Below are 26,377 nucleotides of genomic sequence, written 5' to 3'. Positions count from 1 at the left end.
ATACGGAGGTTGCTGGATTCACCACATAACTTACATCCCCTCCATTATTTAAAACTTGATAGATTTTAAGGTTTCCCTTTTTGGCCATCATTTTATGACCTCTAAAACGAGGGCTTTGGCACCAAATGAGCATCTTACTTTCCTTCCAGCTTCAATATTTATTGAATGAAGGGCATCTCTAATGACATGGAGAAAAAAGAAAGAATCAGGATACTGTCAGACAAGGGGACAGTTCTGAGGTCTAGTTATGCTCCTACCACAGGGACAGAATAAATGGACCTGACATTAAATGTTCCCATGTCTGTCAGGTTTTCTTTAGAATGAAGTAAACATTATAGGCCATGCTTTCGCTTGTTTGTTTTTGTTTTTTCCATTTGTGTAAAAAGTTTATTTTATTTAATCTAGGTGGATGCTAAAGAGATGACTATTTTAAAGATAATCCTTGTGGACCAGGTTGAATTTAAAATAACCCACTGTTTTAAAAAAAAAAGATAGCTTTCTTGAGTTATAATTCCCATACCATAAAATTCATCCATTTAAAGTATAGAGATCAGTGGCTTTCAGTATATTCAGTGTTTTGCATCCATCACCATGATTAACTTTAGTACATTCTCATTATCCCAAAAGGAAATCCTTAAGCCCTTAGCTGTCACCCCCCATCTCCCATCTCCCACCCTGCCCCCAGCCCTCAGCATCCACTAATCTGCTTTCTGCCTCTGTTGAACCTCACTTGAATGAAGGAAGTAGACAGCATACAGCAAGGGCCCCACCCCACAGTGCAGCTTTATCTAAACCCTTACATTTGATGGTTGGAACTGTTAGAGTTCATAGTATCTGATGGAAAAATCTTTAAAAAGTCTGATTAGAAGACTGAATCTTATCAAAAGGAATGACAAGCTGAAATAGCCTTAAAATCAGTATGTGGGAAAATACCCTTCGGCCATTATCACTTATGTGCATCAGCTTTTGCACTCAGTCCTGTCCTACTCCACCCTCTCTCTGTTGCATGAAAGATGTTGAACAGAATAAAGTCTATACCAAATGGCTTACCATTTTTTATTTTGTAATAGCACCAGTGAAAAAATCAGTCACCCAGAGAAGTCCCATTTTGAACATTTTATGGGCAGGGAGTTTGCTAGGACATAATCTGAGTGGCTCTGCCCTCGTGGAGCTCACAGCACAGAAGAAGGAAATGTGTGTATATAAGCAAGCAAGTGTAAAATAATTTCAAAATACTGTAAGTGCAAGCGTGGAGGGAACGCCACAAGGATAGTCAGTTATACATGGTAGACCAGTAGGGATAAAGGACCTCAGAAACAGAAACAGTTCACAGAGGAGGCGACCCTGAAGATTAGCTGTAGCCCATGAGAAATGCTTGGAAAAGGAAGGGAATTTAGGCAGAGGGCCCCGCATGGAGATAGGAGGCATCCTAGTACCTTTGGACCCACAGATACTTCAGCAGGATATTTATAGGAAGAGTAGGAGGAGGCTACAAGGTTCTGTGTGAGATGCCTTGGACTTTATGTTCCAGGCATCAGGGTGTTATTGATGAAGCTTATGTGGAAGAGTCATGTAATTATAATTGCATTTTAGGAAGTCACTTGAATAGCTGTGTGGAGGATGAATACAAAGGAGGCAAGAGTATTTAGAAACCTGTTAGCCTTGTGCAGGCAGGAGGTAAGTACTGCATAAAGGTGAGGGGTGTGAGTGTGGAGGGGTGTAGGAAAATACACCATTGAAGTTAAGTTGGTATCTAAGAAAATGAGAATTTTACAGATTTAGGATGTTAAATTAATCCCACTGAATGGTATGCTTGGAAGTGGTTGAGATGGAAAAATTTGTGTTGTATGTATGTTCTTACAAGTTAAAAAAAAAATGAGTAAAGAAAGAGACAATGGCAATTAAATGTGCTGCATGTTCCTGGATAGGATCTAATGAGAAGAAAAGGTCCAAAAGAACATTATTGGAACATAAGGAAAAACTGGAATATAAACCGTAAGCTTTATTATATCAATGTAAAATTTCTTGAAGTTGATAGGTGCACTTAAGGTAGTTACATAAGTGAATATCTTGTTTCTTAAGAAAAGTTCATGGCAGTTTTAAGTGTTCAGGGAGCATGTTGTATACAACCTACACTCATGTGTTCAGAAAATGGATTGATAAATAGATAGACCAACAGATGGATACATAGAATGTTACAGCGGATGTGGCAAAATGCTAAAATTGGTGGATCTGGGTATCTGGGGGTCCAGGGGTATGTTCTCTATATGAGATTTGTTAATTTTTGTAGCTGGCATGTAAGTTTGAGAGTATTTCAAAATTAAAAGTTTTTAAAAATAAAATAACTATGTATACTGATGTGGAAAGTTCTCTAAAGATATAATATATGTTGAACAATACCTAGTGTAGGGTGCCATAACTATAGCAAAAAAGAAAAAAATACCTGTAGATTTTCGTATCTTTCTAGACCTTTTTCCTGAATCTTGTGCTTACCTAAAGGTAAGTAAAGGAATGGGATGAAAAGGAACTTTTTTTTCCGTAATGTATCCTTCTGTATTGTGTGAACTTTTTCAATGACATACATTATAATAAAACTGGAAATTCATTAAAGCAAAAATTTCAGGATGTAGAGCCCATGAGGGTAGGGGAATAGAGTGGAGGAGATGGGATGGAGGGTTGTAGATTCAAAATACTCAGAAGCACGGGTGCAGGGGTGGTTCAGTGGTAGAATGCTCGCTTTCCATGCAGGAGACCCGGGTTCAGTTTCTGGACCATGCACCCAAAAAAAAAAAAATGCTCAGAAGCAGAAGGGCCTCATTTGTAATCCATTTTTTTAAAAAATATTCTTATTGAGAAATCTTCAAACATATACATTCCATACATGGTGTACAATCAGTGGCTCACAGTATTATCACATAGTTTTATATTCATCACCATGATCATTTTTTCCAACACTTGCATTAGTCCAGAAACAGAAGTAAAATGAAAAAAAGAAAAACTCACATCCCATAACCTTTACCCTTCCCTTTCATTGACCACTAGTATTTCAATCTACCCAATTTCTTTTACCCCTTTACCCCCCTATTATTTATTATTTTTTTAGCCTTTTTTTTTTTTTTTTACTCACCTGGGTAAAAGGAGCACAAGGCTTTCACAATCACACAATCACATTGTAAAAATTACATTGTTATACAGTTGTCTTCAAGAATCAAGGCTGCTGGAACACAGCTCAACAGTTTCAGGTACTTCCCTCCAGCCACCCCCATACACCATCTACTAAAAAGAGATATCTATATATTGCATCAGTATGACCTCCAGGATAATATCTCAACTTCTGTTTGAAATCTCTCAGTCACTGAAACTTTATTTTGTCTCATTTCTCTCTTCCCCCTTTTGGTCAAGAAGGTTATCTCAATCCTTTGATGTCGGGTCCTGGCTCATCCTGGGATTTCTGTCCCACGATGCCAGGGAGTCATGTCCCACATAGGCGGGAGGGCAGTGAGTTCAGAGTTGGGAAGCCTTTTTGTTTTTTTTAAAATAAAACAAACAAAAAGATAGAAAGCATGTGTATATCTTACTACTAAAGAAACCTAGGGGTTTTGGTTTTAGAAACGGGATGATCTTCTTCGCCTACAATTGGCAGCAAGTGGAGGGACTAAGTGTGAGTGGAGAGTCAGCTACTAAAATGATTATCATCCTAGAATTGCTGCTGCTGAAGAGTGTCTAACTAAGGCCACCAACGACTTCTACCACTTGGCCTACTGTAAATAAAATAGCAAACAAAATCAGGGATAGGTGCATCTGTGAATTGGGAAGGAAAAGTCCCTTTTCCTTTCCTCTTGGACTTTTCCTTTATCTCCTTCCCTCATTCACCTCTCTTTCTCATTTATACACGTACGCACGTACACACGCTCACACATTCCCATGATATAGACTACAATCCTGAAAACAAAAAGCTAAAAGAAAGGGAACTAATAGAAGAAGAGAGCATCCAAATCATATAATCAGCTTCACATGATAATGAGGAAAAAGATGTTCTGCCAGAAAACATCATGTGAAAATTTTCATGGCCTACTTATTTTGTCATAAAAAGTGTGGCTCATGTGATACCATCATAGCAGTAGGCTTGAAAAAGAAGTAGCGACCATATTTCCAATATCAGCTTTTATTTGCAGAGTGTTTTACAGTTTATGAACAAAGTGCTTCCCCACACATTATCTCATTTGAGTCTACTGAGAAAGGTAATGCTTCCATCTCTTTATGGATGGGGACAAAGACTCCCCAAAGTGGGCCACAGTGGTAGAGTCAGGCCTTGGAGCCCTGATGCTGACATCTCAGCTGTGCATTTTTTTATGACACCAAGATGCCTCCCCCACCTTAATATGTCATACTTGGTACCACACTGATTTGTCTGTCGGGCCAAACCTTTAAGATTCCCTGTTCTTCCAACATTTGTCCTGTCACCTGTCCTAACTCAGAAGAATCACAGAAGTTAGGAAAAGATATTAACCCGTGTTATTTATTTGTAAAATATAGTGATTATTTGAACTATAACAAAAGCTTGATAAATGATGGAGATAGATTGTGTCCTATTTTGGGGCCACCAAGAGTCGTTTCCAAAGTAATGCAAAATTTGACTTCACAAATAATAATCATTTCATGATTCATGATGCTAAATCTACGAAATAGTATCATAAGAGGGAGGCAATGGAAAAAGGACCAAAGAACTGAGGTTTTGATTGTAGTCATGCTCTGGTTATTTCCTGGTGCCTTACCTAGAAATATTGGCTCTATTAGTTGATAGGAAGAAAAAGCTATAAACTATTTCACTAATTCACAGGACACAAACCGTAGCTTCTCCTTTTGAAGGCAGAAAGCAGAGAAACGATCACCTTTGAGATCTGTGAGAGGTAGATATGCAGTGAGAAGTCATTCATTGACATGTTGACTATCCTCAAGTTCCAGGTTTTGTGGCCCAGTTCATCAAAAAGCCAAAATGAACCCATGGGAGTAAGGATGTAAATGAGCACCCAGGATAAATTGAGCAGCCCCACCAATGGTTCCTCTGCCTTCCCTGCTCCAGGACCAAGATCCTCTCTCCCCCACAGCTTACCTTTCAAACTACCTAAAGATCCGATAAATTGCAGATCAGTTCTCTCTCTGGTTTGCCCATTCTGTTAGATCTGAGACTAGGTTTGCTACAGCCCACTTTTATTATTTTTTTCCTCTATGACGATTTTTTGTATAGATTTTCTTACTGCTACTACTTCTTAACTCCAGGATAGTTACCATGGCAACACTTGTTGATGGCAGACCAAAAAAATGCAGTTCTGCAGCGAGGAAACTGCTCCTGTGTTTTCTTGTTCCTTGTTCTCACAGTTAGATTCAGGGGGTGTTTTTGTTCCTTCTCTTTCTAGTCTTGGGAGTGATACCAGTTTTCTCCATTTAGGCAGGTTGAAATGGAAATTGCTCTCTGCTGTTTCAGTTTTACATGCAAAGCTGCAACTGTGGGTCCCTCTGGAACATTTGTTGTCTGATGATTTTTACCAAGTATAATAGAAACTGTGTTTTTTGTCCAAGGAGTTTGAGGTCTTTAAAGCCTGTTTTTCTTTATTTTTCCTCTCTTATTTCCTTCTTCCCTTTTCTTTTTCCCCGCTTTACTCTGTCGGTTAGGTGGGTACCTGCCCCCTCTGTGACTGGACAGCAGACAAAGGGCCGCAGTGGTGGAGTCCAGATCCCATGTCTTTCTTATGACACCGTTAGTCTGGTGAATGCTGGTCAGGAGGGTGTGATCAGACCTCAATAAATCTATTACCTGCCCAGAATAACAATGCAGTGTGTATATGTAACAATGTAATGTATGTGTGTATGTATATATTATATATATATATAGAGAGAGATTGTGGTATGTGTGTATGCGTATAGATGTGAATAGATAAAAAGAAAGATAAGAGAGAGAAAGCTTTATAAATTTAATGACTTTGTCCCATACGACCCATCGACAAGATGTCAACTAAACCCCACACCCCATACACACACACCCCTACAGATCCCTCTGAAACTCAGCCACTTTAGAGACAATTATCTTTCAGTAACATGGAAAGCTGCTAGACAAGCCACTAAAGCTTAGCTATTTAGTCTATTTCTACCCCACAGTTAGAGCCACTGCCTCAGCTCAATGCAAACAACTCAGCCCCTTCTGTGGAGCCTCGAGAACAGAGGAGAGAGGACTTTCTATCCTGAAATGATTCTGTGGCTGGGACTCCTGACAGCACAAGGATTGCTGTGAATTCTGTGGTCTCAAAGGCTTACCTGTTCATACTTTTAACTTGGCTACTGACCCCATTTCTTCCTCAGCTTCCTGGGCAAGGGAAGTTCTCCCTTGCCTGCTCTCGTGCCCCATTCCTAGCTTTCACATCCAGCTATCACATCAACTGATCAGCTGCACCTCAACCCCTAGAGTGATCCCAAGACTAGTGAAACCAGAAGTCATTCTTCATCAGGAAACATCTGCACGCCGAGCTGAGGCTCTCTAGGAGATGGAGTGGTATGGGGGTAGCTAACCGGTGGAGTGCAGTCATGAGCAGAGGTAGTCTGGGGCGTATGCATGAGGCAAAGACAAACCAAAAACAATGGGGTCTATCGATGGTAGCTAAAGCCCCAATAAAAAAGACAGGCAGATGTGCAGAGGGGAGGAGACTGAGGTAATATTTACTAGTCATTCTCTTTTATTCTCAAGCAGGGAAATAATATTGAAAGTTGAGTAAGGAGATGAATGAATGAATGTTCTCTTTGGGTCACCTAGTTATTATCCCATGTTTTTTTAAATTACCTAAAGGAAAATGTTTTTAAATTCTTCTTTTACTACCAATTGATAAACTAGTAATTAAAGGAGTCAATTTCTAAGTTTTCCATTCACTAAAGCAACCTTTATGTGCCAAAGCCAGTCTTTATAATATTAGTGTTGATAGTGCCTGACTTTATAACCAGATATCTGAGAGGCATGCTACCAAGCTTTCCATAAATACATTGTTTGCCTGTTATATACTATTCTTTTCTTTACCAACCAGAAAGAATTTTTTCCTGTGGAATACTTTGATCTTTAATGATTTCTCTGCTAATATTGAAACTGAAGGGCTTATAGTAAATAGTATCTTTTTTAGGCTTTTTTCAGACAGCATACCCACATATAGAAGATTTTTGCTAATAAAATGCCATTTTTTAATAACTCAATGTATGTGTTATAACTGTTTCTATACTTAACCTGCGTCCTGTTTGTTGTAGATACTAAAAGGATGTATGCTTAAGGATTTTTATCATCAGTTCCCTAGAATTCAAGAATAATACATTCTTCTTTGAAAGGGGATTATTTTCATTGAACCACATAATCGAAGAGGATTTTCAGGAGGAATTATTTTCCCACTGTCATACTTACAATCTTTTTGATGCTTATGGGAGAAAAAGCTGATTTCTCCCTTTTTTGTTTGCCTTCCTCCCTCTTCACAGTGGCCTCTCTTTAGCACTTCTGTGAGAACCATTCCTTCTTGCCTCTTCCATTTTTCTGTCCTCAATGAGGGAAATAAAACCCCAGAAAACACTTCTCTTAATGGACGGTTGCTTTGGCATACATCAGGGATTTCAGCTGTTAGAGTGTGTGAAAAATGAAGCAGGAGACATCAGATGGTGTGAAGACTAGAACTGTTAACACAGTAAATACCAGTAAGGCTGAAAGTGTGAGCTAAAGCAGCTGGGGGCCGAGGAGGGGGGTGAAAAAGATGAGAGGCACAGCTGGGAGAATGAACAAGAAAACATATCCAGAAAGCAAGAGGGAGCTTAGTAAGGGGAGCAGTGTAGCCAGAGGAAATTCTAGGATAAGGGAGAAGGAAATGTTATAAGGAATGTCTTCCCCTATATTACAGAGCTTGTCATAGCCCATATACCTTATCGTTAGCTACCTCTTTTAATTGTTGTATTTTTGAGAAATTTAATATTTTCTTGTATATTCCTATTTTCTTGTGTGATTACTGTGAAGGTCTGAATATTGAAATATTAATTGAAGGAAATATATATGCTTTGAGATTGATATCTATCATACTGAAAATTTATTGAATCCATCATGGAATTCATATAGATTAATAAAAAAAAACATGTATTAGTTCAGGGTTATGTTTGACTTTTTTTTTTTTACCCAAAGTACATTATATTACTAACATTAATTTGGGCAAAGAGGGCTTGTGTATAATTAGCTGGATGGGGAGGTATATCCAGAAGGAATTTCAGGGAAAATTTTAGTATTTTAACATAATCCCATCCTAATCAACGTTAGGCCTGGCTTGGATAAAACTCTATGAGGGCAAGGCATAAAGCTGGGAAAGGGAAAGGTGGCTAATGGAGTAAATAATGGAAACAGAACTCAGCACCAACTTGACAGTTGTCACAATAAAATATCTAAGAAGCAGAGAATGTGCGGGATCAATGCATCCCCTCCCCCAATTAAATTGCAAAAAGACAGGAAGGAGAGCTGTGGTGTCACATCTCTTGCAATTTAATTTTGGGAGAAGACGATAGGAGCGCAAGGGCAGGGGAAGAGAGACTTGTTTAAATCTGCATCTTCAAGTATTTGAAGGATCCCATGTGGAGGAACTACAGGGCTTGTTCTGCGTTGCCTTAAATGTTTAAACCAAGTGGAGAATTCTTGATTTTCTCACAGACAGTGGGGACAGCCAAAGCGATAGGCCAAGTCTCCAATCTTCGGGTTTGTCCATATGAAACTTAATCCCGCAAAAGATAGGCTAAGCCTACTTAAAATTAAGCCTAAGAGTCATCCCCAGGAGAACCTCTTCTTTTGCTCAGATGTGGCCTCTCTCTTTCTCAGCTGACACAGCAAGGAAGCTCACTGCCCTCCCCTTGTCTATGTGGGACATGACTCCCAGGGGTGTGGACCTTCCTGGCAACATGGGACAGAAATCCTAGAATGAGCTGAGACTCAGCATCAAGGGATTGAGAAATCTTCTCTACCAAAAGGGGGAAGAGTAAAATGAGACAAAATAAAGTGTCAATGGCTAAGAGATTCCAAACAGAGTCGAGAGGTTATCCTGGAGGTTATTCTTATGAATTAAATAGATATCACCTGTTTAGTTAAGATGTAATGGAGAGGCTGGAGGGAACCGCCTGAAAATGTAGAGCTGTGCTCCAGTGGCCATGTTTCTTGAAGATAATTGTATCTGGTTGTCGCAGTGTGACTGAGTGGTTGTGAGAGCCTTGTCTGATGCTCCTTTTGTCTACCTTATTGACGGACAGGTAAAACATATGGATTAAAGATAAATAAATAATGGGGGAACAAATGTTAAAATAAATTTAGTAGATTGAAATGCTGGTGATCGGTGAAGTGGAGGGATAAGGGGTATGGTATGTATGGATTTTTTTCTACTTTTTATTGCTTTTTCTGAACTGATGCAGATGTTCTAAGAAATGATCATGATGATGAATATGAACTATGTGATGATAGTGTGAGTTATTGATTATGTAAAAGAACAGAATGATATGATAATGTTTGTGTTTGTATGTGGTTATGTATCATTAATTAATTAATTAAGAAAAAAGTTAAACCAGGACTCAAGCTTGGAACCTCTGGAGTATAGAACTTTCCTTACTCCTAGCTCAAATCTAACAATTTCCAGATACACAAAGGGATTCCTTGGAATAGTGGAAGCCCTTCATTACAAAAGGGCATCTGGCATAGGCTGAATTAGCAGCTCTAAATTTTGTTTATTGTTTTTTCCCCACTACAACATGAATAAAGGGTGGTATTTGCTTGGATGGCATTTGCATGTGAAATATTGCTGTGGGAATATACCAGTCATGAGCCACCTCTAATCCTACTCCTTTCCTCTCTCTTCAGAGACTGTAAGGAAGAAGGGTCTTATTATAGCAGTATCCTCAAGTTACTCTTCATTATTTTTAACTAATTCACTCAATCAGTGAATAAATATTGTGGTTATTATATATTAGGTACTGTGATTCTTTCAGTGCTCAATATTTTGGGGGTGGGTCATGGGATGGGTGCATGGTCCAGGAATCGAACCCAGGTCTTGTGCATGAAAAGCGAGCATTCTACCACTAAACCACCCACTCACCCTGAGCAATGAGTGCTCAGTATTTTTAACAGTTCTGTTTAACCATGTCCTTTGACATTGCACTTACAGACTGGATATCAGCAACATTGTAGAAAGGGCTCAAACATCAAATAGGATTGATTTATAAATGATCTTTAAGTTTCCTTTCAAAGATGAGAAAAGGTGATTGAGCTTTATGATTCTGGTCTATTAGGTATGTATCTTGCCTCCAAGTATAGCTGTAAAAAGTAAGATGTGAATTTTGAGTAGGGTAGCTCAAATCTGTCCTATTAAGTCCCTGTATTTATCTGCCCCGGCAGTGGGGATGTTCTCTCTCAACCTCATCACTACTTCCCCAAAGGGGTCTCTAAGGACAGGATTTCTAGCACAGACTACTTTCCCTAGACCTCTCCTCAGCAGTGCCAGCTGGGGCTTGGAACAGGCCATCTGTCAGGTGCATATCCCATCCCTCAGAGTCCCAGTGGCCCCAAAATTGAATTCTGGTTCAGTTCCTCTGAGCAGCTTTAGCCAGAAGAAAACTCCAGATGAGTTTGGCAGAGCACATCTTGAATTCCCAAAGTTCATTTATTTGTTGTTTTTTATGAATGTCACCATTGGTATTGAGGGGAGTCCTTGGGAGAACCGTCTTACAATGAAATAGATATAGAAAAAAAAAAACAAGACTGAACCTGGTGTTCTGCTGACTAATCATGCTGGGGGGTGTATTTCAGTAGGCAGCTGGTTTCAGAAGTCCTAAAATTTCATTCAGTGAAAAAAAAAAAAGAGAAATTAACTTCGAAAGCATAGGATTTCTGTTAGAGTGGATCAATAATTGGGTGTGGTGATTGACTGCTGTCCACACTTAGGCCTGCTCAGGAGCATGAGAGAGGACCTGAAGGAGTGTGTGGTCCATGTCGGCAGCTTTGGGCACAGTTGTACTCAGGAAGACTCAGGACATAATAGTTGGTGGTGAGCCAGGGAATCCTGTGTCCGTACTGCCGCTCCAGGGATTCTAGCCAAAATTATACTTGGGTTTCCTATATCTATTTAAGGTTGATCTGGAAGATGACTGACATTATAATGTCTGCACTCCTTGGAATATCTTTTGTAGCCACTTTATTAAGATATAATTTGCATCCAATTTATCCATTTAAAGTATACAATTCAGTGGTTTTTAGTTTTTAGTGCAACCATCACCACAATAGATTTTAAAACATTTTCAGCACTTCAAAAAGGAAACCCTGCATCCCTTAGCTATGACCCCTCTAATTCCCCATCCATGACCCTCAGCCCGAAGCTGCCGCTAATCTACTTTATGTATAGATTTGCCCATTCTGGACATTTCATATAAATTGAGTCATATAATATGTGGGATTTTGTGATTGGCTTCCTTAGTTAAGAATGATATTTTCAAGGTCCATCTATGCTCATCTCTCAGTAATTCATTGCATTTTATGGATGAATAATATCCCATTGTATGATTATACTACTTTTTGTTTATCCATTCATCAGATGATGTACATTGAACTGTCCAAATTTTGTGTGGACATATGTTTTCATTTCTCTTGCCCATATATCTAAGACTGGAATTACAGGACAAATTGTAATTCTGTGTTTAGCTTTTTGAGGAACTGCCAAACTGTTTTGCAGTGTGGCTGCACCCTTTTATATCCCCCTGCCCAGTAGTGTATGAGGGTTCCGATTTCTCCACATCCTCACCGACACTTTTTATTATCTGATTTTTTTCATTTTAGCCATTCGAGTAGGTGTTAAGTGGTATTGCATCATGATTTGCATTTCCCTCATGACTAATGCCGTTGAGCAACTTCGTATGTGCTTATCAGCCATCTGTATATCTTTGCAGAAATGTCTGTTCAGTTCCTTTGACCGTTTTTAATTGGGTTTTCTTCCAGCGATTAAGTTATGAGTTCTTTGTATGATCCAGAAACAAATCCCTTATCACATATATGATTTGCAAATATTTTCTCCCATTCTGTGGGTTGTCTTTTCACTTTTTTGATAGTTCCTTTGAGGTACAAATATTTTTAATTTTAATGAAGTCCAGTTTAACTGTTTTTTCTTTTGTTGCTTGTGCTTTTTGGTATTGTATGTAAGAATCTGTTGCCAGATCCAAGGAGATTTACCCCTATGTTTTCTAAGCATTTTATAGTTTTAGTGATTACATTTAGGACTCTGATACATTTTGAGTTGATTTTTTTTTTGTATGGTGTAAAGTGAGAGACCAGCTTGATTCTTTAACATGTAGCTATCCAGTTGTCCCAACACCATTTGTTGAAAGACTCTTCCTTTCCCCATTGAAAGGTCTTGTGACAGCATTGTCAAAAATCAGTTGACCATCAATACATAGGTTTATTATTTTGTTTGTTTGTTTTGTATCGTATGGGCGGGCACCAGGAATCAAACCCGGGTCTCCAGCATGGCAGGAAAGAACTCTACCACGGAGCCACTATGGCCCGCCCCGTAGGTTTATTTTTAAATGCTGAATTCCATTCCATTGCTGTATATGTCTGTCCTTAAGCCAGTACCATAGTCTCTTGATTACCTTATTTCCTTGGGATATTTTTAATTTACAACGTATATATCCTGAAAATCCAAAATTATGTACCACTTTTATGTTATTAAATTGATTGTCATGTCGTGTTCAATTTTCAAATCACGCACTTTTCTTATCTTTCATAAAAGAGGGAATCCAAACTTATTGTTTCTAGTACACATTAATCAGATTTGGCATTTTAAGAAAAATGTTCTTTCCATTTAATTTTTTTTTACTGCAGCAATTTGATTTGGATAATGAAATCTTGCTCATGTTTCTGACTAATTCAGGAGAGTTCCCTGGGATTGACTATGATGATTTAGAGAAGTGGAAGATTTACAGACTGAATCCACATCTAAATATATTTGTTTGGCAGGGATGCAGCAGCAAATTTGCTTTGAAATCTTTGAAATGAATGAGGAGAAGGGAGATCTAGGGATGGCTCTTGTCTGCTGAAGCCCTGTCCTCTTTAATTTGCATGAATGACAGTTGAAAGATCTGAAGTTAGGTTTCCGGAAGACAGTCCATGATTGTATGTTTTGTTCTGATCCTCTTAGATGTATTAAAAATGAAAACAATGTAGTGGCAAACAAAAGACAGCCATTTCTCACTTGATAACTGCCAGGGACACAATAGATGTAACTCAAGATAATCTAAATAACCTGCTGACTCTGCTGTGGAAGAAAGCAACACTCAGTTTTAGTGGAAGTTTTTGGTCTTAAAAAACGAACATCAATAGCAGCAGCTCTAAAAGGCTCATGTTCTATTTAAATTTTTATATTGAAAATAAGGATTTGCACCTCAGCCTATTAAATTAATTGAGAAGCTTTGAATTTGTCAACAACCAGGATATTTTCCTTAGAGGGTAAACACATTCATTGGTCCATTCCATCCCTCCATTTGTGCGTGTCTTCCCCGTTCTACAGTGGGACAGATGAAGGACTGACCTGTGATGGGATCTGTCACTCACCAAGCCCTGTTGCTCACACTGCACCAAAGATTCTCCTTCTAATAAGAAATTTCCAGAATCGAACCACAGCTCTCCTTATCAAAAGGCATAAACATGCTTTCAAATAAATCACTTGCTTGATCTCAAATTAAAATAACAGTTATTTGAATTTTAATATTTCTTCAAAGTACATCGACTTACTTGTTTCAAAAGTAGGGAAAATCTGGAAAGAGCAAGTAGATTGGATTGTGTTTCATTAGACATTTACTTGGCTGTTATTTTAGAGAAAAGTTTAATTTATTCATTACTATTTGCAGTGTTGCCTCTGCCTCGCAGCTTGCTTTGTTCAGGAGAAATGTAAAAGCCAATGTTTGGTATAAATTTGCTAGCATTTTTACAGCGAACTGGACAAATTGTCTTTCAGCGTCTATCTCCATCTGCCTTCTTTTCTAACTGTCTCTCTCCTTGGTTATAGGCCAAGAAAGAAGAGAGAATTCTTAACACCAGGACAGTTCAGAACATCGCCTGAATTTCAGATATTTTTTGGACATTAATTTCTTCAAGGTAAGTATTATCATCATACCAGTGAGGGGACACATCATTAGAATTCACGAATTGCAGTGATATTACACAAAAGTGTAATTGTGTTTTGTCTAATGCAAGCTTTAGGGTGATAGGAGTGAGAGGGAGAGAAAAGAAAGCAAACTTTTGGAGTATCCTGCAGCCTCTTCTAAATGCGTTCCCAGGAGAATGCCATCAGAATCTGGGAGCTTGCAGAGCTGTAGTCAACTTGTGGGAAAAGGGAAGGAGAGGGGAAACTACTTCTTTCTTCACGTTAAACGCTCTCAGATACTCATGAAAACAAAAACCAAAGCCAGTGGAGTTTGATTATAAAATGGTATTTCCTCTTTTAGGAGCGATGGGTTGGATCATTATTCACTTTAGTGGTTAAAATAAAATGGACTGTGTTCATGCAGCGGGGGGTGTGGCGGGGGTGTGGAGAGCGTGGATCATAATATTTCCCATCAACTGAGACTTACAAATACGGAAGATTTTAAAGAAATTCATGCTCTTCAAGGAAAATACTTTCTAATTCAGCCTTTCATTGGTTTGAGAAATGCTTCATGAAGTGCTTGTTTTCGAAGATCATACCCTTGATAACTCTTTTGTGGAGGGGGGAAGTGTGTGTGTGTGTGTGTGTGAGAGAGTGAGTGAGAGAGAGAGAGAGAGACATGAAAGAAATCTGTCAGCCTCATCTTGTATGTTTCAGGAGAGTAACTCCAGGCACTTTCTTTATGAATCATGAGCTTAGCGTGAATAAAGGCTTCACAGAAGCAGCTGAATTCATCGCCAGCCTAGGCATTCATGAAATAGCTGCCAACATTTTAACTCAAATTGCCATGTCATTTCTATGAAGTTTCCCTGTTGCTGCCCAGTCTGCAGCTAAAAGCTGTTTTGCTAAGCTCTGAAATTTTATCTGATGAAACCCCTCCTTCCTTCCAGATAAAGATATTTATGTAAGCGTATACGCTGAAGTGCTACAATATGTGACCCAAATTAAAAGAAAATACTTGTCCTGTAGACTTGTTAGAAGTGCCTGTTTGGTTGACATTACTTAGTCCTTAGTGTTGGAGAATGTGGTTTCAGATTGGCGAAAGGAGAGTGATGTTTTGATGTTTTCCTCGTGGGTCCTCATCCTGGTTGTTCTCTTCTACCAGGGCTGGGGTTGGGGAAACGTAGGCTGTACATTCGGGGGAGACTCTGGGAGACTATTCATTCTCAGTTCTGACAGAGAAGACATTGTTTGTTCACTGTAATAGGCTTGGCAGGAATCTGTGCTGTGCATACAGAGCAGGAAAATAGAGCAGTGAGGAATCTCAAATTCTAAGCAGTAGATGGACTTCGAGGATTAAAGAAACATTCATAGCTCCTCATTTCTATAGATGCAAATCATAAGTTGGAGGAATATTTTCCCTCTATGTGATACTTTTCTTCACATGGGATCATGCGTGCATTACATGAAAAAAAGTCTTCGAGGTTGCAATGCACCTATCTAAATGCTGTCATAACGAGAATTAATGTCGAGAGAATTTAGAAAGATACCTTAAGACATACCAGATCTGCTTTGATAGCGCTTCCTGTTGAATTCCACACACGTGTGTCTTACATTAGCATCCCCATGTCAGTGTAAGTGAAGAATAACCTCACTCTGTCATCCGGTGAGCGCCAGCATCCAGCATGTGCTGCCTAAGATAAGAGAAAAAAAGATGTGCCTCGAGGTGATAGGTATACTGCTTGGGACAGTGTGAGATAGAATCACACCCAAAGCTCAGAACTAAAAAGACAATAACCATAAAAATGAATGTGCAAAGCTGTGTTCAGCCGTCCCTTGTGGACAGAGGCAGCATTGATGCAAACCATGACTGAGGTAGATGCTTCTACTGCTTGAGACGCGCCCCTCTCCCACTTCCTCCAGAACCTAGGACCATGCAACGCGAGGGTCCCCAGTAGCTACGGGTATCTGGGTCCTCCCAGTGCTTGTGTAAATATATGTGCGTTCACATGCTGCCAGCTACAGGCTGCTGGGGTCCCAGACAAGCGGGTGACCTCAAGCCCGGGAGACCTGCCATAGTGTGGCCTCTGGAGCAGGTGTGCAGGCACATGGCCAGCCCCCTATGTGAGGGTCCCTCGTCCTTGTGCTGGCAGAGAGAATTCCCATTCTTCTGCGATCTAGGCTTGGATAACTTTACAAGAACTCTGTAAGTTATGAGATTTTTAAAAAAATTACAGTTGTCATGGTGCCAGGAGGTTACTGCAAACCCTTCTCAGCTTTTCACGTCAACTAAGAATTAGTCTGATGCAACTAATGCAGATCTTTTACTTGCTACTTGGGACAGTATTCTTGTACATCATCTGCATTGGAGTGTTTCAATTTCTCAGTCTTACAGAATGTATTTGTTTTACAGTCTTTGAGAAATATATGCATATGGTGACATTTTCAAGTCAATAAAGAAACCTGGAAAAATTAGCCAAGGCTTAACCAAACTCTTTCCCTCCCTTTATTGCTTCTATCTAATTGCAACATTTTATTTTGTCAGTTTTTAGAGTGGTTTGTGTTTTATTGTTTTTAACAGCTGAGTAAGGATGACTGAAGGAAGTGAGGCAGGAGTGGGGCCCGCCCCTCCTCCCTGCAGAGGCTCTTTTGCAGGGCTGCCGGTGGGAGCAGGGCTGGCAAGTCCCTGGAACATGCCGCTCACAGAGTAATTACTTGACTCTGGTGGCTGAGCCTCTGGTCCTGTCCCCTTGTTCCTCTTTTGCTGGAATCTCTGATAATCACGTCTGCGAAACCTGAGCATGAGCACACATGAGTGACAACTGCGGCTCCTCAGAGCGTGCTGGCCGGAAAGCAGTGGGCATTCACGGGCAGCTGGGGCAGCTGTGTGCGCCTGACAAAGCTGTCTCCCAGGCTGGCCTCATAGGTTTCCTTGTCACCTGTGAGGACAGGCCTTATTAATATGAGTAGTGTGGGTGTCTTTTTTTCTACCTATGTTATGTTGTCATTGTCAATTATGAAAGATAATATGTACCAGTCAAGTGAAAATGAAATAGATGTCTAATGGCAGCATTTTATTTAACAAACTCTTAGAGCGTACCTGCTGTGAAACAAGCCCTATTCTAAGCACAGATATTGACTCATTTAATCTACCTAACTATCCTACAGTATAATCTACCTGACTATTATTATTCCCGTTTTACTGAAGAGGAAACTCAAGCTCAGAGAGGTTAACTAACTTGCCCAAGGTCCCACAGCTAGTGAGAGTAGAGACAGCATTGGTATCCAGGCCGTCTGCTCCCATGTCCAGAGGTTAGGGCTCTCTGCACGCATGTACCAGACACTCAGTACCTCCTGTACCGTCCCAGAGACCAGACCTTGCTTAACCCTCAGACCTCTCTGAGGTCTGTAAACAAACATGCCATCCCCACGGAGGTATACACACCATGTTACGTTGTCACTTTTGGAACTGTGCACACTTTGATGGCATTTACTTCAGTGGAGGAATTTGTGATTCCTGTCCTTCCAAAATGGGTGCTGTGTGGTGCTGCGTGATAGACCTAGGATTCCAGGCCCCTCGTCGCACAGCTGTCGGGTGGGCTGCGCCCCTGCAGTCGGCAGAGGCTCACCTCGGGCGGTGTGGGGAGGAAGCCCAAGGGTGATTGCTGGGCCCCCTCCTTGTGTGGCTCTGGAACCATTGGCTCTGATGGCCCCGTGGCCAGCAGTGTAGCGCAACTTGCCAGTCTCGAGAGCAGCCACTGTCCAGGCCAGTGTGTCCATGGAACGGATTGTGTGACCATTATTCTTTCCCATCCACAGTGGAGACTTAAACAGTTGTCTTCTGGAGGCCTTGCCTTACCCTAACATTTCCCAAGCATGTCCTTGGGGATGTAAGTAGATGCTGCCCTCCCCCTCATGTCTCCAGAAGAGAAAAGAAAAGGGGTTTGATTTATGAGCAATCATGTTTGGGAGGCATGGGTTAAACAAAATTAAATTGATTTACTTATTGAAGGACTTCTCAGAATTTTAAAATACTGTATCCTGGGGCTGTCCAAAGCAAGATGTAGAATATAGCATTTCCCAAATTTATTCAACTATGAGCACATCCTCCCTACCCGTGGGTGTGGGGAGACGCCCATCAACATCCAGTGGGCAATGCTGCCTTAGGAAAAGGAGAGACAAAAGAATCTAATGTCATAGTAGGCAACACGCTATTGGGGAAAAATCAATAAGGTGCATTTGCAATTCCTAAATTCCACCCCATCTTTAAACCAACAGTCCTTAGGACCTTAGAGCCTCAGATTTCTCATCTGTAAAATAGAGGATAGAACTGGATTATCTCTAAGCTCTTTTCATTTTTATAAGCTGGTAACGGTTTACTTATACTCTACCTTGTTCCAGAGGGCTTTAAGAATAAAACACAGCTTCCCGTGTATCAGGATAGAGGAAGTTAAAATAGGTGGGAGTAAAATGAGGCACAGGAAATATAAGATAGGGAAGATGGAGGGAGGTTAGTATGCAAGATTAATTTCATGAAATCCTTCTTGTATGAGAGAGATGAGCCAAGGATTTTTGTTCTTTGCTTTCTAATGAACAGTATAAAAAGGAATGATAGGCACGACTTCATGATTCATGGTGTTCTAATGCTACAAATAGGCTTTCCCATGAGAAAACAACTATTCCTGGTTTTAAGACCAAAATTTTCCCATGGTTTTAAATTCTATGGCCCTTTGGTCTTTTAGGTAGAAATGCTGGCTCTGTACCAAAGAGATTTGGAACCATGATAGATGTGCTTTATAGGTAGCTGTGGATACATCATCTTCTTTCATAAAGCCACTACACATTTGGATTCTGCTTTAGGATACGTGGAGATGTTTAAGTGTCAACTCTATGGACTCATGAGTATTCTCCAGACCTAGAGGCACTGCGTGATGAGAGGCTGAGGTCTGAGTTGAACTCCCAGGGTGGAGGGTGTTTGCTTGTTAGTGTGATCTCCCTGTGCATCATCATAACTCTTTTCAGCTTCCAGAGTCCCCATTCTTTTTACCTCTGTCCATCTCTACTTCTTATCATTTATCATAGCCTGGATCAGTATTTCCAATAGCTGCTTCACGCAACCATTGGAACTGAGAACTGTCCCAGGGGTTTTACATTGTTCAGGTCCGAGTTTTGTTTTTAAAGTATTAATAAGTAAAATGGCAGTTTAAAAATTTTTTGAAGAAAACAATACTGTGTTTGAACCTCGTAGAATATGCTAAGCCAGTAGGGAGAGTTAGATGAGCAAGTATGCTAAACACTGCAAGCTGCCCTGGGGATTTTCATTCAATTTTTTTTTAAACTTATTAATTATAAAATACATAAATAAAGAAGGAAAGAGCAATAATTTTCAAAGTACACTTCAGCAGGTAGTTATGGAACAGATTTCAGAGTTTGTTATGGGTTACCATTCTACTATTTCAGATTTTTCCTTTGAGCTGCTCTAAAACCCTGGAGGCTAGAAGAAGTATCAATATAGTGATTTAGCAGTCATACTCATTTGTTAAATCCTATTTTCTCTGTTATAACTCCTTCTTTGATCCTTTTCCCGGTCTATAAGGATCTTTGGACAATGCCTGTAATGACTTTTTCATGTTGAGAAGGAGTGTTGACACTAAAGGATAGGGAGATGTAATTAAATGGTAATCCTGGAGAGGCTGGTCCCTCTAGGTTTCAGGATTTATCTGACCTAGGAGCCCTCTGAAAATTTTAGGTTCTAGGAAAGTAAACTTACTGCATGAAACCTTTATAAAGTCTCAGTTTGAACCCTAGGTGTTCTCACATGTCAACAAGGAATGCTGGCTGGGGTTTAGCAAACCATGGCAATCAGCACTAATTAACAGAAGCTTGCGTAAGGGTAGCCTCCAGAATAGCTTCTCGACTGCACTTCGTCTCTCCTGGACACTGACACCTTACTTTATTACATTTCCTTTCTTCCCTTTAGTCCAGAAAGTGTTGTCCATCCCACAGTGCCAAGACCAGATATCCCCGGGAGCCATGCCCCATGCTGCCAGGGAGACCTTCACCCCGAATGTCATGTCCCACACAGTGGGGAGGGTAATGACCTTCCTTGCAGAGTTGGACCTAGAAAGAGGCCACATCCGGGCAACAAAGAGGCTTCCTGGAAGCAACTCCCAGGCCTCACCATGGACGATCTTAGCTTCTCTCCCACAGAAACACGTTTCATAAGGGTAAGCCTCAAAATCAAGGTCCTAGCCCATTTTTTTGGGGAGTCCCCAATGGTTGAGAGGGTACTTGGGGCTTCCCAAATGGGAAAGTTCATTAGCTCTCTCTATATATGTGTATATATATAGATTTTGTTTCCTTTGACGCTCAAGAGACACCACTAACACCTCCCACTTCTCAGCCCATCCCAGTCTGAGATGTGTCCCAGCACTACACTAAGCTACCCAGAACTACAAGGCCTTGGTCCCACTCTAGATCCCCAGAGTCTGGGTCATTCAAATAAGCTATCCAGACAGGCCAATCCAGATTATGCATTACAGCAAATCCAGGTTCTAGACACAATAAACCCTTCTGCCTTTGGTCCCACAGTAGGTGATGCTCTAGAGTGCACACACTATCATCCTCTACCCTGTACTCTGATTTACCCCATACCCAGCCAGATCGGCCACATTTTTAACTCTGATTGAGGTCTCATCTCCCCTTCGGTCAGTACAACTATTATATACATAGCTATGCTAACTTTCAGGGCTGCAGCTCTCTATCTCTGGGTCCCAGGTAACAAAAGAGTTACTCAGAGTTCCAGGGAAACACCAATTGATAAACATACAGCTCAGCACCTCAGCATCCAGAAATACATGCACAACTTGAGATGAAGTGTGGTTGCTACAAGGGTTTACAATCTAGGCTCCAACCTTCCAACAAAAATTTTCTGAAAGAGACCTTAGCATGTTTGTTCTTTTATTTCTGGCTTATTTTGTACAACACACTGTTCTCAAGGTTCATTCAGTTCATTGCGTGCCTCTCGACACCCTTCCTTTTTGTAACTGCATCATATTCCACCATGTAAATGTACCACAGTTCATCATTTTGCTTCTCAGTCACTGTATGCTTCAGCTCCCTCTACCAGGCATCATGGATAATGTCCAAAATAAACACCCCCCACTGCAATGTCCTCATTTGGTTGTACACTCAGCAGCACTCTCAATTTTAGACAATATTCATTGGGCTTTACCAGAGTCAAAATAGTGGAATCATGCAATATCTGTCCTTTTGTGTCTGATTTATTTCACTCAGCATTATATCCTCAAGGTTCACTTATGTGTCATATGCTTCAGAACCTCATTTTGTGTTGCAGCTGCATAATATTCACTCGTGGATATATACCATATTTTGTTTATGCACTTCTCTGTTGATGGGCACTTGGATGTTTCCATCTCTTGGCAATTGTGAGAAGTGCCACTTTGAACATCGATGTGCAAATGTCTGTTTCACTGCTTTTAGCTCTTCTGGTTATATATTAAGTATTGGTATTGCTGGGTTATAGGGCAACTCAATATTTAGTTTCTGAGGAATCGCCAAACTGTCTTCCACAACAGCTGCACCATTTCACATTCCCACTGACAGTAAATAAATGTTCCAATTTCTCCACATCCTCTCCACCATTGTAGTTTTCTGTTTAATAGCAGCCATTCTTACAGGTGTGAGGTGATATCTCATTGTCGTCTTGATTTGCATTTCCCTCATGGCTAATGAAAATGAGCATCTCTTAATGTGCTTTAGCCATCTCTATTTGCTCTTCAGAAAACTGTCTATTCATATCCTCTGCCCATTTTATAATTGGGTTGTTTGTTCTTTTGTTGTTGAACTATATAATTTCTTTATGTACACAGGATATCAAACCTTTATCTGATATGTGGTTTCCAAATAGTTTCTTCCATTGAGTTGGCCTGCTTCTTTACCTTTTTAGCCAAGTTCTTTGAGGGCACAAAGAAGCTCTTACAGTTCAGGAGTTCCCATTTATCTATTTTTTCTTTCGCTGCTTGTGCTTTAGGTAAAGTTTAAGAAGCTACTTCCCATTACTAGATCTTGAAGGTGTTTCCCACTTCTCTTCTAGAAATTTTATGGTACTGGTTCTTATATTTAGCTCTTTAATCCACTTAATTAATTTTGGTATAGGATGTAAAGTAGGGGTATTCTTTCATTCTTTTGGCTATTGATATCCAATTCTCCCGTGTCCATTTGTTGAACAGACTATTCTGTCCCAGTTTAGTGGATTTGGGGACCTTATCAAAGAACAATTGTCCATCGATTTGGTGGTCCATCTCTGCTCACTTGATTCAGTTCCATTGGTTGATACTTCTATCTTTGTGCCAGTACCATGGTATTTTGACAACCGTGGCTTTATAGGAAGCTTTAAAGTCTGGAAGTGATAGTCCTCCCATTTCACTCATCTTTTGTAGGGTATTTTTAGCTATTCAGGGTCTCTTTCCCTTCCAAAATAATTTGATAATTAGTTTTTGAGGTCTTCAAAGTAGGTTGTTGGGATTTTAATTGGTATTGCATTGAATCTGTAGATCAATTTGGATAGAATTGACATCTTAATGACTTTCAACCTTCCTATCTGTGAACAAGGAGTGTCTTTCCATCTATTTAGGTCATTTTTAATTTCTTTTAGCAATGTTTTGTAATTTTCTATGTACAGGTGCTTGACATCCCTAGTTAGGTTTATTCCTAGATACTCGATTCATCTGGTTGCTATTTTGAATAGAATTTTTTCCTTGTCTCCTCAGATAGGTCTTTGCTTGTGTATCGAAGCATTACTGATTTTTGTACATTAATCTTGTTCCCACCACTTTGCTTAATTTGTTTATTAGCTCAAGTAGCTTTGTCATAGATTTCTCAGGGTTTTCTAAGTATAGGATCATGTTTTACTTCTTCCTTTCCAATTTGGATGTCTTTTATTTCTTTCTCCTGTCTCATTGCTCCAGCTAGGACTTCTAATACAATGTTGAATAGTAGTGGTGACAATAGGCATTTTGTCTCATTCCTGATCTTAGGGGGAAAGTTTTTAGTCTCTCACCATTAAGTATGATGCTGGCTATGGGTTTTTCATAATGCCCTTTGGGATATTGAGAAAGTTTCCTTTGATTCCTAACTTTTGAAGTGTTCATATCTGGAAACAATGCTGAATTTTGTTGAATGTTTTTTCAGCATCAAGAACTATGATCATGTGATTTTTCCCTTTCAATTTGTTAATGTGCTGTATTATGTTAATCAATTTTCTTGTCTTGAACCACCCTTGCATTCCTGGTATAAACCCCACTTGGTCATGATGTATAATTCTTTTAAAGTGTTGTTGGATCCAATTTGCTAGTATTTTGTTGAGAATTTTTGTATCTATTTTCATTAGGGAGATTAATCTTTAGTTTTCCTTCCTTGTACTGTCTTTATCAGGCTTGGTTATTAAAGTGATGTTAGTGTCATAAAATGAGTTAGGTAGTGTTCCTTTTTCCTTATTTTTTTTGGAAGAGTTTGAGTAGGATTGGTGTTAATTCTTTTCCCCTATGAGGCCATCCCACCCTGGGCTTTTCTTTATGAGAAGATTTTTGATGACTGAATCTCTTTACTTGTTCATTTGTTGAGATCTTCTCTTTCTTCTCAAGTCAGTATAGGTAGTTTGTGTGTTTCTAGAAATTTGTTCATTTCATCTAAGTTGTCTAGTTTGTTGGTATATAGTTGTTCATAGTATTTGCTGATGGTTTTTTAAATTTTTTCAAGATCCATGATAATGACCCCACCTCTTCATTTCTGATTTTGTTTATTTGCATCCTTTCTCTTTTTTTCTTTGTTAGTCTAGCTACGGGTATATCAATGTTATTGATTTTCTCAAAGAACCAACTTTTGGTTTTGTGATTCTTTCTATTGCTTTATTGTTCTCCAGTTTGTTTAGTTCTCTTTAATCTTTGTTATTTTTCTTCTTTTATTTGCTTTGAGGCTAATTTGCTATTCTTTCTCTAAAGTCTCCAGGTGAGCAATTAAGTCCTTGATTTTTACTCATTCTTGTTTTTTAATATAGGCATTTAGGGCAATAAATTTGCCCCTCAGCACTGCTTTTGCTGCACAAGTATAAGTTTTGAGATGCTGTATTCTCATTATCCTTTGTCTTCAGATATTTACCAATTTCTCTAGCCATTTCTTCTTTGACCCACTGATTATTTAAGAGTGCATTGTCTAATTTCCATTTATTTGTGAAAGCTCTGGTTCTTTGGTGATTATTAATTTCCAGCTTCATTCTGTTGTCATCAGAGAAAGTGCTTTGGGTATTTCAATCTTGTTAAATTTATAAAGACTCAGTTTGTATCCTAGCATGTGATCTGTCCTGGTGAGCATTCCATGTGCACTAGAGAAGAATGTATATCCTAATGTTTGGGGGTATAATGATCTATATATGTTTAATGCTTTTATCAAATTGTTTAAGTTCTCTTATTTCCTTGCTCATCCTCTGTCTGGTTGTTCTATCTATAGAAAAGAATGGTGTATTGAAGTGTCCCACTGTTATTGTTAAAATGCCTATAATTCCCTTAATTTTCCAATATTTGCTGCATGTACTTTGGAACTCCTTGATTGGGAGCATAAGCATTTATGATTGTTTTTTTCTCTTGGCAAATTCACCCTTTTATTAATATGTAGAGTCCTTCTTTGTCTTTTATGACATCTTTACCATTTAAAGTCTATTTTGTCTGATATTAGTATAGCTACTTCTACTTTCTTCTGGTCACAGCTTGCATACAATATCTTTTTCCATCCTTTCTATTTCAATCTATTTGTGTTTTTGGATCTAAGATGCATCTTTTATAAACAGCACATTGATAGATTATATTTTTTGATCCATTCTGCAAATCTGTGAGTTTAGTCTGTTAACATTCAAAGTTATTACTGTAAAAGCAATTCTTGAATCTACTGTCTTATCCTGTAGTTTTTATTTGTCAGGTCTATATATTCTTTTTCCTCTCTCCCTTTTTATCCTTTAAATTGCCATTATGGGTACTCTTCAATTCTGTGCCTTCCTCCAGATTTCACTCTCTGGTCTTTTTTTCATCTGGCAGGACTCCCTTTAGTTTTTCTTGTGTGGGCAGGGCTCTTGTTGTTGTTCTTTTACTCTATGTTTGTCTACTAAGAGTTTAATCTCTCCCTCAGGTTTTTTTTTTTTTTGCATGGGTAGGCACCAGGAATTGAACCTGGGGCGCCAGCATGGCAGGTGAGAATTCTGTCACTGAGCCACCATTGCATTGCCCTCTCCCTCAGTTTTGAAGGACAGCTTGGCTGGATAAAGAATTCTTGGCTGAAAGGCTTTCTCATTCATGATCTTAAATATATCAAACCACAGTCTTCTTGCTTCCATGGTGCCTGTTGAGTGGTCTGAACTCAGTCTTATATGTTTTTTCTTGTATGTAGTAGATTGCTTTTTTTGTGCTGCTTTAAGGACTTTCTGTTTCTCTTCAATGTTTGATAGTTGTTTAGTATGTGTCTTGGAGTGGACCTATTTGGATTTATTCTATTTGGAGTTCGTTGGGCCTCTTTGATTTGCGTATTTATGTCTTTTATAGGGGTTGGGAAATTTCCCCAATCATTTCTTCAACTAATTTTCCCAGCGCTTTACTCTTCTCTTCTTCTGGGTCACCAATAATTCTTATATTTATGTGCCTCTTGTTGTCTATCATTTCCCTAAGATCCAGCTCCATTGTTTCCATCTTTCATGACCTTTGTCCTTTTGTGCACTCTAGTTCAATTATTCTTTCTTCTGGCTCATTTATTCTTCTTTCTGCTTTTTGAATCTGCTCTCATGTGTCTTAGTATATTTCTAATTTGGTCAGCTGCATCCTTCATCTCTGTGAGATGTTGTCATTTTTCTATTTAATCTTCTGAATTCTCTATGTTCTTCTAGTGTCTTCCTGATATCCTTTATTTCTTTATAATTATCCTTGAGTAGTTGTTCCATATTCTGTGTCCCCACTGGTGGTTTTCTTTCTTTTTTTTTTTTGCATGGGCAAGCACCAGGAATCGAACCCAGGTCTCCAGCATGGCAGGTGAGAATTCTGCCACTGAGCCACCATCACACCACCCTCCCACTGGTGTTTCATGATGTTATCATTTGAGCTGGGCTGTTTCTGCTTGGATCTTCACATGCTTTGTGATTTTCTTTT

At 39.4% G+C, this 26,377-nt stretch overlaps 1 protein-coding gene across 3 annotated transcripts in view; it reads left to right on the top strand.

Moving 5' to 3' along the window:
* Positions 1–26,377, top strand: part of PAG1 (phosphoprotein membrane anchor with glycosphingolipid microdomains 1) — a 156,862-nt gene that overhangs the window by 75,935 nt on the left and 54,550 nt on the right. For all 3 annotated transcript variants that reach the window (XM_077167080.1, XM_077167078.1, XM_077167079.1), the window contains one exon: positions 14,094–14,182. The gene's annotated coding sequence lies outside the window, so the exon portion shown is untranslated. The remainder of the gene's footprint in view (positions 1–14,093; positions 14,183–26,377) is intronic.

This window comes from Tamandua tetradactyla, chromosome 6 (assembly GCF_023851605.1).
Source record: "Tamandua tetradactyla isolate mTamTet1 chromosome 6, mTamTet1.pri, whole genome shotgun sequence".
NCBI classification, from domain to species: Eukaryota; Metazoa; Chordata; class Mammalia; order Pilosa; family Myrmecophagidae; genus Tamandua; species Tamandua tetradactyla.
Note: the sequence above shows the minus strand (reverse complement) of the source record. Positions and strands in the feature narration are given on the sequence as shown.